Raw genomic sequence first — 11514 nt, forward strand, 5'->3', positions numbered from 1 at the left:
AGGATAACTGTTTGCCTTTCCTGGACTGCGCTGTGCACATTGAAGAGAATGGAAACCTCAACACTGAATTTTACCGGAAGCCCACACACACAGACCAGTACCTCCTCTTTGACTCCCATTACCCTCTGGAACACAAACTTGGAGTAATCAGGACCCTACATCACTGGGCAGAACATGTTCCCTCTGAAGGGAAGAAGAAGGAACACACACATGTTAAGGAAGCACTAAAAATATAAAATCCTAAATGGGCTTTCATCAAGTCAGCAAAGATGTACAGAAAAGAAGATCAGACACCAACTAGGGAGGATAAGAAAGGCAAACGCAACAACATTGTCATCCCCTACGTAGCCGGTGTATCAGAAAAACTCAGAGGAGAGTTTTCTCCACGCATGACATCCAAGTGCATTTCAGACCCAGCAACACACTCAGACAGAAACTGGTTCATCCCAAAGACAAAACTCCTAAACACAAACTTAACAATGTGGTGTATGCTGTACAGTGCAGCGAGGAATGCCCAGACCTCTACATTCATAAACGTATGGCACAGCATAGAAGAGCCACCTCCACGGGACAAGACTCAGCAGTCCATCTGCATCTAAAGGTCAAAGGTCACTCTTTCGAGGATGCCAATGTTCACATTTTGGACAGAGAGGACAGATGGTTTGAAAGAGGAGTAAAAGAAGCCTTTTATGTCCACTGTGAGCGACCATCTTTGAACAGAGGCGGTGGTTTACGACAACAACTGTCTGCCATCTATAATCCACTTTTGAGATCCCTTCCCAGACGCCTTAACGCCCACTCACATGGGCTATCTGACGTCAGGAAATCACAATGAGCTCACCCAAAACCTTGGCTGATTGTGACCTACACCCATTTTCACACCTCGGCTCATGTGATTAGGTAGAGGATCATTAGGGGGTCCTTTGTCCCTCGCAGGGGGATACTGGCACAGAGCTTAAATCTGGGATTCTCCACCATTTGACCCTACCCATATGGAAAAGAAATAGAAAAAACTTAAAAAAGGCTTGCATCAGATGTGGCCTAATTCATAAAGTAAATCATATAAGGCTTATGTGATTTACTCATGAAAGTGGCCACTTTCATATATTGTTTTAGTAAGTATCCAACATACAAGTTTCATTTATATAATTTTTCTAGGGATCTTATATCTGTTTTCACTCGTATGCTTTTCATACAAGTTTCACACAAGACAGATACAAACTTTATAAGATTTATATATATCTTTTCCATATGGGTATAACTGAAGAAGCTTCTCAAATGAGAGGTGAAACGTCTTCAAGCAACTTAAAGAAGTCCAGACACTTTTCTTTCCAAGCTCCTTAGACGACAGGAAAAGACCTTTTTGAAAACGTATGTCAAAGTGTAACTGACATGAAACTGCCCTGGGACAAACTTGTTGGACTTATAAACAGATGGAGCCCCGGCAATGTGTGGTGAAAAAAGTGGACTAGTCGGCAGGATGCGAGTAAAGATGCAGGAGAACTGTACCGGTGAGTTAACAGCATATCACTGCATCATACACCAGGAAACGCTGTGTGGTAAAATCCTAAAAAAGGAGCATGTAATGAGCACCGTAACGCAAACCGTAAATTTTATCTGAGCTAAAGGTTTAAATCACCGTCAATTTCGGTGTTTTATGCGGGAAACGGATTTAGTGACTTTGGTGACTTTGAAGCACAAAAATAGAATTTTGAGCTGTTTTGCAACCCATTTACAGGTGATGTGGAAACTGCACCTGTGCAGATTCAGGTCTTGACTGCAGTGTAATGGGACACTCAAGGCAAAGTACGACACTGAAACACAGTTTATTCGTTCCATTCCTGAAGCAATATCCCAACTCCGTCTATGGCTCGAACCTTGTGTATGTTTGGTAGCACATATCTGTGTGAGAAGCTGTTTTCAGTGATCAAGATTAACAAAACAGCGCACAGGAGTCGTCTTACTGATGAATCAACCCAGAGGAAAAGCAGGCCAAGCGGGCTTGGAGTGACTCAACAGCTATGTATGCATGTTGTATTTCATTTAAGATAATATTATTTATTTATTTATTTATTGTCATTGTCAAGAACAATGAAATTATGTTTGGAGCTTCTACAACAAATAATAATAAATACTAAATTCCCCTTAGACCCAAGTGTAACCATTTAACCCAATGTGACTTCAGTGTAATGAGACGATCCTTAGGAAAAAAAACATGAAAATATGACAGGTAATGTTCATGGGACATTCAGACAAAGACCTGAGAAATATGACAAAGTGCAACAGTGCAACCCATTCAATTATTGTACTGTGAGATATGATAATTGTCTATTTTTCAGACCAGTTCACTGCTATTAATAAGTTGGATATGGTTATTGTCCGTGAGAGGGGGGGCAGAGAGAGGGGGGGGGGGGGGGGGGGGGGGGGGCAGAGTTCAGGAGCCTCACAGCCTGTGGATACAGGCTGTTGGCCAATCTGGACGTTCTGCCCTGTATGGACCTGTACCTTCTCCCTGAGGGCAGCAGGTGGAAAAGGTGGTGCGCAGGGTGATGTTGGTCCCGCAGGATACTGTGCACCCTCCTCAGACAGCGAGTGGGGAAGATGTTGCTAATCTCTGGCAGAATCGTTCCAATAATTCTGCCAGCTTCTTTCACCACCCGCTGGAGTGCTTGCTGGTCGGCCTTGGTGCAGCTGGGGAACCACACTAGAAATCCATACGTCAGAACGCTGCTGATGGCACAGTTGTAGAAGTTCAACATCAGAGGTCTGGGAATGTGTGCGCTCCGCAGTCTCCTCAGGTAGTAGAGGCGCTGTTGGGCCTTCCGTACAGCTGAGGTGATGTGGTTGCCCCAGGACAAGTCCTCAGTCACAGTTACCCCCAAGAATTTAAAACTGCTCACCCTCTCCACCGCCTCACTGCCAATGAAGAGAGGCCGGTAGCTGTTATGACCTTTCCTCCGGAAATCTACAATAATCTCCTTGGTCTTTTAGCAGAGTTAGCTAACCTCTTTCCTGGTTCAAAAATGCCCTTTCTCTGTGTGTTTTAAAGCCATGTTTCAGTACTTACCTTTTCGACCTGACATAAAAAGCCCAGAGTTCTCCCTCCAGGCTGGAGAATAGAGTCCACCTCAGATCAATCCGTTTCCAAATGTCCCGCCACTTTGTTTCTTGGTTTGTTTGTGGCGACACCTGGTGGCAAACTGAAAGAAATGCCACCAGAATATAACCTTTAAAACTCAGCAATTTACCCTCATTTTCTGTTCTGTTCTCACTCATGCCAACACATATCAGTAACCATGCTGATCAATGTGGACCAAATAGACTTGTGCTCATGAAAGCACAGAAAATTCTTGAAATTCTGAAAACTTTTGTCTTAAACGACTTGGTCGGAATGATGGGACTGACCTACAAACAGGTGAGTGTTTTGGAAGGTTACTAGAACATAACAAATTAAATTCGTGTTCAGTTTTGGGTCTATTGTACTCACTGAATTTTGTCCGATTTCTCCCATATTTAGATAAAGGATTGTTTTCAAAAGAGACGGCAGGTTTTGGAGGAGTTCACATCCATAGCATGTGATTAGGGGGTGTCCCACGTCTAAGTATCTCCCATTATTAAACAGAATTGATCTGATCTGGGAAGTTGATTGTATTTGATGAAATGTAGTGCCTATAATTTAAAACAAGAACTCTGTATTGTAGTTTTACTGACAGTCCACTTTTCTGTGATGAAGTTTCAGGCAGAGGGACAGCCCCAGCTCACTACAAATAGCACGCGGAGACAAACTTTATGAAAATGTACAATCAGACCCTCTATTTGCATAAATCACATTTGACATTCCCCAACTCCCCCCAGATGTTTGGCTGGTCCATGCCACCAAACAGCAGCCATCATGAATTCAACTCTAGTCTTCAGTGCTGCTTTCAATGTAAACAACCCCAGATTTCACAGTGCAACTAATGCTCCTTTAATCACAGATATTGTCAATGCTGCCATCTATTGACCAATAATGGATCTGACAGCAATATTGGGTTTTAGCCTGCTGTTACATCCCCCTTTGATTTCTGAAGTATCATTCTGAAGCCTGTAAATGAGGCCATTTTGGTCTTAAAAACAAAGATGGCAGAAATATGAGCACGGGTGGGTCTGACTGTCAAACCGCATGTTGGTGGCTTTCAGGTAGATTTAAATCATCTGCTCTTTTTACAGCATGAAAGTTGCATGCATGTTTTATACCCTCTCATTTTTTTTCTGTAAATGTTAGAAGGAAAAAGTCCACTTTTTATATATATATTTTGTAAATGTTTCACAGTCTGTGCAATCAATGATTTTTCTGCCTCCACGTTTTCTTTTGCTTTCATTGAGTCTCTAACATAATAATCTACAATATTTGATATTAAAAAGTGCATGCATTTTTCAGAAGTCATGAAATCTTGTTTAGCCTCTCATCACAGGTGGGTGTGTGCTTACTCCTGCAGACATCAGCCAGAGATTGTAAATTCTAGCTAGTATCAATAATTGGCTGAAGGCATATCAGGATTCTGTACATTTTTAATAGTAAATTTTAATTTTCTTCTCCTCTGTAAGAGTAGGTGAACTAATATTCTAATCTACAATATTTGATCGTGTTGATGAAAATCAGATTTGCTCTCTCTTCGTAAAGGAAAAACATGGGGTGAATTTTAGGTCTTTAATTTTAAAACCTGTGGATTTTAGAAATATTAGAATTTATTCAAATCTGGAGATACTGTAAATTAGATTCTATTAAGAACTCATGCTTGGAAATGAGAACACAACACACATTTTGTATATAATATTAAGATAAACTTTAAGAAAATAAAATAACTTTGTAATTGGTACCTATCACACTGAAGTCATGTAAATGTGTTTTGTTTTATTTATTTTTTTCTAGTGCTGTCAGCGTTAATCTTGTTCAAATGATGTTAACGCCATAACTGCATTAATGCAGCAAATCTCCGTTAGCGAGTTAACGCGGATCGCCCCCGTGCCCTGCAGCCCCATTCAAAATCATCACGACCACAACAACCGTGAAAATAGTTGGATCTACACTGCTGCTCAATCACAGCTGCCTGATCAATGTTTTTCATTAGCAATTTAGCAAAGTTGATGGTGGTGGTGTGCGTGTCTGCGTGAGTGAAAGACAGAGAGGGAGAGTGAGCGACAGATTTTCTGTTATAATAATAATCTATATAATAATAATAATAATTCTGTTATCTCCCATTTTAAGTAAGATCATTGAAAAAGCAGTTTCTCAACAGCTCAATTACTTCTTAAAACAGAATAGCTGCTATGATGCCTTCCAGTCAGGTTTTAGACAGAACCACAGCACTGAAACCGCTCTGACCAAAGTGTTTAATGACATATGTCTGAATACAGACAGTGGAAAAATGTCAGTCTTAGTTTTACTGGATCTCAGTGCAGCATTTGATACTGTTGACCACAACATATTACTCAAACGACTGGAGAATTGGGCAGGTCTTTCAGGAACTGTACTAAACTGGTTCAAAACATACTTAGAAAACAGGAAATACTTTGTATCAATAGGTAACTTCACATCTGAGCAGGCAAGTATCACATGTGGAGTTCCCCAAGGTTCCATCTTGGCACCCCTTCTGTTTAACATTTACATGCTCCCACTGGCACAGATTATAAAGAACAACAAAATAAACTATCATAGCTATGCAGATGACACACAAATATATATCACAATGTCACCAGGAGACCAAGGCCCTGTACAGGCTCTTGGTAAATGCATTGAGGAAATTAATGACTGGTTGTGCCACAATTTTTTCCAGCTAAACAAAAACAAAACTGAAGTAATAGTCTTTGGTGCCAAAGAAAAACGATTACAGGTCACCAGAGAACTTCAATCTATACACCAGATGCATTCATCTTTAGCAGGCTTGATTACTGTAACAGCATCTTTACAGGTCTACCTAAAAAAATCAGTCAGACAACTACAGCTCATTCAGAACTCTGCTGCTCGAGTCCTCACTAAGACCAAAAAAGTGGACCACATCAGTCCAGCTCTGAGGTCTTTACACTGGCTGCCTGTCCGTCAGAGGATAGACTTTAAAGTTCTGATGCTGGTCTATAAAGCTCTGAATGGTTTAGGACCAAAATATATCCGTGACCTCCTGAACCTTCCAGATCCCTCAGGTCATCTGGATTTTTATCAGTTCCCAGAGTCAGAACCAAACACGGAGAAGCTGCATTCAGCTTTTATGCTCCATATATCTGGAACAAACTCCCAGAGAGCCTCAGATCAGTTGAAACACTAAGTTTATTTAAATCCAGGTTGAAGACTCACCTATTCTCAGCTGCATTTGAATAAAACACCAAATCCACACTTTTAAGCTTAAATTTCTAAACTTAAATTTTAACTACTGACTTTATCTACTGTTCTGATTTTATCTACTGTTTTTTTTTAAAATCATTTCAAATCACGCTTTTTATTTGTTTTTGTTTTTAATGTCCCTTTGAATCACCTTGTTGTTGAATTGTGCTATATAAATAAACTTGCCTTGCCTTGCCTATAACCTTCATTTTTATGGACGCACAGTGTGAGCACTCGGGTCGCATCAGAGCATCGGGCCGTATAGTGTGAGACCCTGCATCGTGACCTACAAACTTCTAACCCCTGCGAGTCAATCGTACAGTTTGAGCAGAAGCTGAATAACGCGACTGAAGAAAAAAATCGCACAGTGTATGCCCAGCTTTACGCTGATGGGAATGCAAATAACAGAAAACATTTATGTTCCTCACATTGCTCAGTTGGGAAGCAGACATTGAATGCTTTCCACATATTGGCAGAAGTGTTGCTAATAATATAGTCTAGTTTATCTTTGATGTTGTATTCGTCACATATAGCTTCAGATTTCTCACAGATTCTGTAACCAGTGTGTAATCCTTTGAAGTGGTCAAAGAAAGGCCAGCAGTTTGAATTTCAGCTGTATCCTCTCTGTCTCTTTAATTTTTAAAACTAGCCAATTTAAAGTCTACAATTTGTTTTCTAGAAGCTTTTTCATACGATTTAAGGTTATTTTGGGGGTGCCTTATATGCATCCACAGGTGTGCCACCAATTTACTCAAATGGACTCTACTAACCTATCAGAAGCTTCTTAAGCTCAGAATGGAATCGTCTGGAGTTTTCTTATTAATTAAAGACAGAATAAACTTAGTGTATATATACTATATGATGAAAGTGATCAAAAATAGACTGTGCTCTCTCTCCTTATTGTGACATTTAACTAATTCAGAAGATACCAACAGCCTTCCATTTCACAGTTTCTGGACACTTGTGCTGGGCAGTACAGCATGAATTGTCCAAAGCAGAAAGCCATCACAAATGCATTGTTAAGTGACTTGATTATTGGTTGCAACCTGCTCCTGTCTATTGTGGAAAACAAGAGCAAATACAGCCCAGTATGTCTCAGAACAATTACATCAAAAACAGAGAACCTGTTAAAAACTCAGTTGAGGGAGGCTGATCGTGTTTCAGTCACTGTGGACATTTGTTTGGACCAAAAGATGAGGGTTTTCCTTGGTATCACTGTGCACTGGATACAGAAAGAGACAGAGAGAATACAGTAGTTTTAATAATAATAATTTTATAGCCTATATAGTATCTTTAAAGTTCCAACCTTTGTAATGCCATTACAGTATATCTTTATGTTGTGTGTAGTGTTTTCAACAAGGATGTTGGTGACACCGAGTTAAACCACAAATGAAGACCCTGGAGTTTAGTTGCAGCTTGTTTAATTGTCTCCATGAACATGTGGTGAAAACTGAAATGACAGAAAATAAGCTCCAGCTCAACAGGTAGAAATGTGTTTACATCAATAAAGTGCATTACTCTCACTAAAACATTCATGTTAGCAATATATACATTAATATCCAAAGCTATCTGTATTAACTGTCATATAAAGTAACTTACGGCGTTCCAGCCTGATAATTCAGAGAAGATGGCATCTAATTACATCTCCATGCTGCCTTTAGCATGAGGGGCCTGTGGTTGTATCCCAATTCAGGGTCTGCAGCCTTAAAGGCTGCAGTTTAAGGCCGATTACGTCACAGCGGCGTGCCGAAGGCTGTCCCAATTCAAAGGCTGCTCGAAATAGCTTGGTGGCATTGAATTTCTCTTAAAGTGTGACTTTGAAATTTCCAAATTACCAATTAAATTATCCAATTTTCATAAACAGGTTCTCCAGTACTGGAAAATGATTTACAAGCATAATTTTTCTCCACATACAAATTCGATTTGGAACAACAGATGTATATTGATAAAAAGAAAATCCATCTTTTATAAGGATTGGATGGATCATGGAATATGGACCGTTTTACACCTTTTAGACAATGACGGCAATGTTTTATCGTATAATAAATTCATAGATAACTAGAAAAATTTGCATTTCCTGCGAAAATGCAGTGTGGATGCTGTAATGCTGAAGCTGTCTGCTAAAAATAGCTGAAAAAGCTGAAAAGTTGCAGAAATTGTAAAAATTTTGCAGAAGCTAAGGAACTTTGCTAAAATGTAGTAACTTAGCAGAACTGCAATATCTTAGAGGAAACATAATACTTGGCAGAAATACAATAGCATAGCAGAACTTAGCAGAAACATTGTAAGTTACCAGAAACACGATAACTTCTCAAAAATACAAGAATTTAAGAGAAATAGTATAAGATAACAGAAAGAATATATTTAGCCAAACATTCTTAATCATTACAGAAATACTATGATTTAGAAAAACAGTACAACATAGCAGAAATGCTGTGATTTACCAGAGACACTGCAATATACTATGAATATTGTAATTTTAAATAAATACTATGTTTTAGCAAAAATACTCCAGTTTAGCACAAATATTATAACATAGCAGAAATACTATTCTATAGCAGAAATGCTATATTTAGAAAGAAAAATATAATATAGTAGAAATACTTTGATTTAGCAGAAATCCTACAATATAGCTTAATAACAATGATTTAGAACAGATTCTATGATTGAGCACAATAGTAATAACTTAAGTAAAAATATTGGAAAGGTAAAATGACAAGCTGAATAAAAAGGAACATGGTTAAGTTCGCTGAAAACTAATTTTAGTTCACCTGTGAAAAAATAAAATAAAAATACATTTAGAAAAAAAACAAATAAGAACAGCCAACAGATACACACAAAATCAAATATGGATACACAAATCAACAAATACACAAGAAATCAAATATGGATACACAAATGTACAGAGAGAGACACACAGACAGGGTCTATGCCAGTCAACCAGTCTGAATATATTATATTTTTATCCAACAATGAGATGCTGCCTTAAAAAGGGTCTTTGTGTGTGTGTGTGTCTCTCTCTCTCTCTCTCTCTCTCTCACACACACACACACACACACACACACACACACACACACACACACACACACACACACAGCAGCAGCAGCAGCAGAAAGTGAACAGGGGCTGTTAACAGCATGTTTCTAGGTCAGTCAAACAGCTGTGAGCTTCTCAATTTGAATCCACCAATCAGAGAGGCTGTGTACGTTTTCCTGCCAAAACTGGTGCACCAAGTGCAGGCTTTTACACACACAGCACAGAGAGAGACAGGATTTTTGCAGTCTATTTCTCATAGTGAGGACTCCCCTCAAACAAACAGCCATAAATTCCTAACCGTAGGGGCTAAAACGGTCATTTTGAGACCATTTTGTTCGGAAGACATGGGGGAATCTTGAAATGTTGACCATTTAAAATACAAATATAAATTTAAAGATATATGACATAGATGATTGGTTGGCTTAGAAGCCATGAATGCCCCAATATGCAAATTTGAATGTGCCAGACCTCAGATATGATTGGCTGGCTGGGATGCCATGAAGCCAACAATATGCAAATTTGAATGTGCCAGCCCTCAGATATGATTGGCTGGCTGGGAAGCCATGAAGGCATATTTATATGCAACTTTGAATGTGCCAGCCCTCAAATATGATTGGTTGTCTTAGAAGCCATAGAAAAAGCAGTAAAACTTTACTATGATTTGGTAGAAAAACTATAATTAATCAAAAATACTATATTTGGCAGAAATACTATTTTTTAGCAGAAAAACTATATTTAGCACAAATCTTATAAAATGGCAGAAATACTATAATTAAGCAGAAATACTATATTAAGTACAAATCCTATAAAATGGCAGAAATAGTATGATTACTGAAATAAAAATAAATACTGAAAAGCAGCAGAAATGCTATGACTTAGCACAATAGTAATAACTTAAATAGAAAAATTGGAAAAGCAAAATGGACAGCTGAAAAAATCCTGAACATGCTAAGGGTCCCTCAAATGTAATTGTGAAACGAAAAAAAATCAGCAAAAAAAAAGTATAACAGTCACACAATCACAAATATATACACATATGGAAACACACATGCACAGAGAGACACACACAGGATCAAATTCAGTCAACCAGTCTAAATATATTGAATTTAAATCATACAATAAGATGCTCCCATAAAACCTCTCTCTCGCCCTCTCTTTCTCTCTCTCTTTGTCACACACACACACACACACGCACACGCACACACACACAGGGAGAGACAAGCAAGTTTCTAGGTCAGCCAAGCAGCCTGGGAGCTGCTGAATTTGAATCCACCAATCAGAGAGGCTGTGTACTTTTTCCCGCCAAAACAGGTGCACCTGTTTTTACACACAGGCAGCACAGAGACAGGATTTGTGCTGTCTATTTTTCATAGTCAGGATTCCCCTCAAACAAATGGCTATAATTTCCTAACCGTAGGGGCTAGAACAGTCATTCTTACACCGTTTTGTTCAGAAGAGATGGGGGAATCTTAAAGTGTTGACAATTTGTCATTAAAATATGAATTATTAAAGATATTTGACTTGCAATGCACCATAACTGAGTAGAGGCGAAGCAAAAACTGCTTTGACTTGCGCTCAAACAACGCTTTGTAACTCTAAATCTATATAGAGTATCGATATCATTGTTTCACCGTAAGACACAGCAGGCTTTGGTGAACAGTCATGGAAATTTTCAGGTCTCAGGTCTAACATTCTTTTGTTCAGACGAGATGGGGGAATCGTCAAGTGTTGTCTTTTTAAAAAAAATATAAATAATTATAGATATATGACATAGATGATTGGTTGGCTTAGAAGCCATGAAGGCCCCAATATGCAAATTTGAATGTGCCAGCCCTCAGATATGAATGGCTGGCTGGGAAGCCATGAAGGCAACAATATGCAAATTTGAATGTGCCAGCCCTCAGATGTGATTGGCTAGTTGTGAAGTCGTGCAGGTCCTGATATGTAACTTTGAATATTACAGTCCTTACAGAGGATTGACTCCCTGGGGACCTGGCAGAAATATATAGAAATACAATGATTACCCAGAAATACTGCATTTAGTAGAAATACTATGTTTTAGCACAAATACTATAAAATGGCAGAAATACTATAATTAAGCAGAAATAATATATTAAGTA

This window comes from Pelmatolapia mariae, linkage group LG9 (assembly GCF_036321145.2).
Source record: "Pelmatolapia mariae isolate MD_Pm_ZW linkage group LG9, Pm_UMD_F_2, whole genome shotgun sequence".
Lineage (NCBI taxonomy): Eukaryota > Metazoa > Chordata > Actinopteri > Cichliformes > Cichlidae > Pelmatolapia > Pelmatolapia mariae.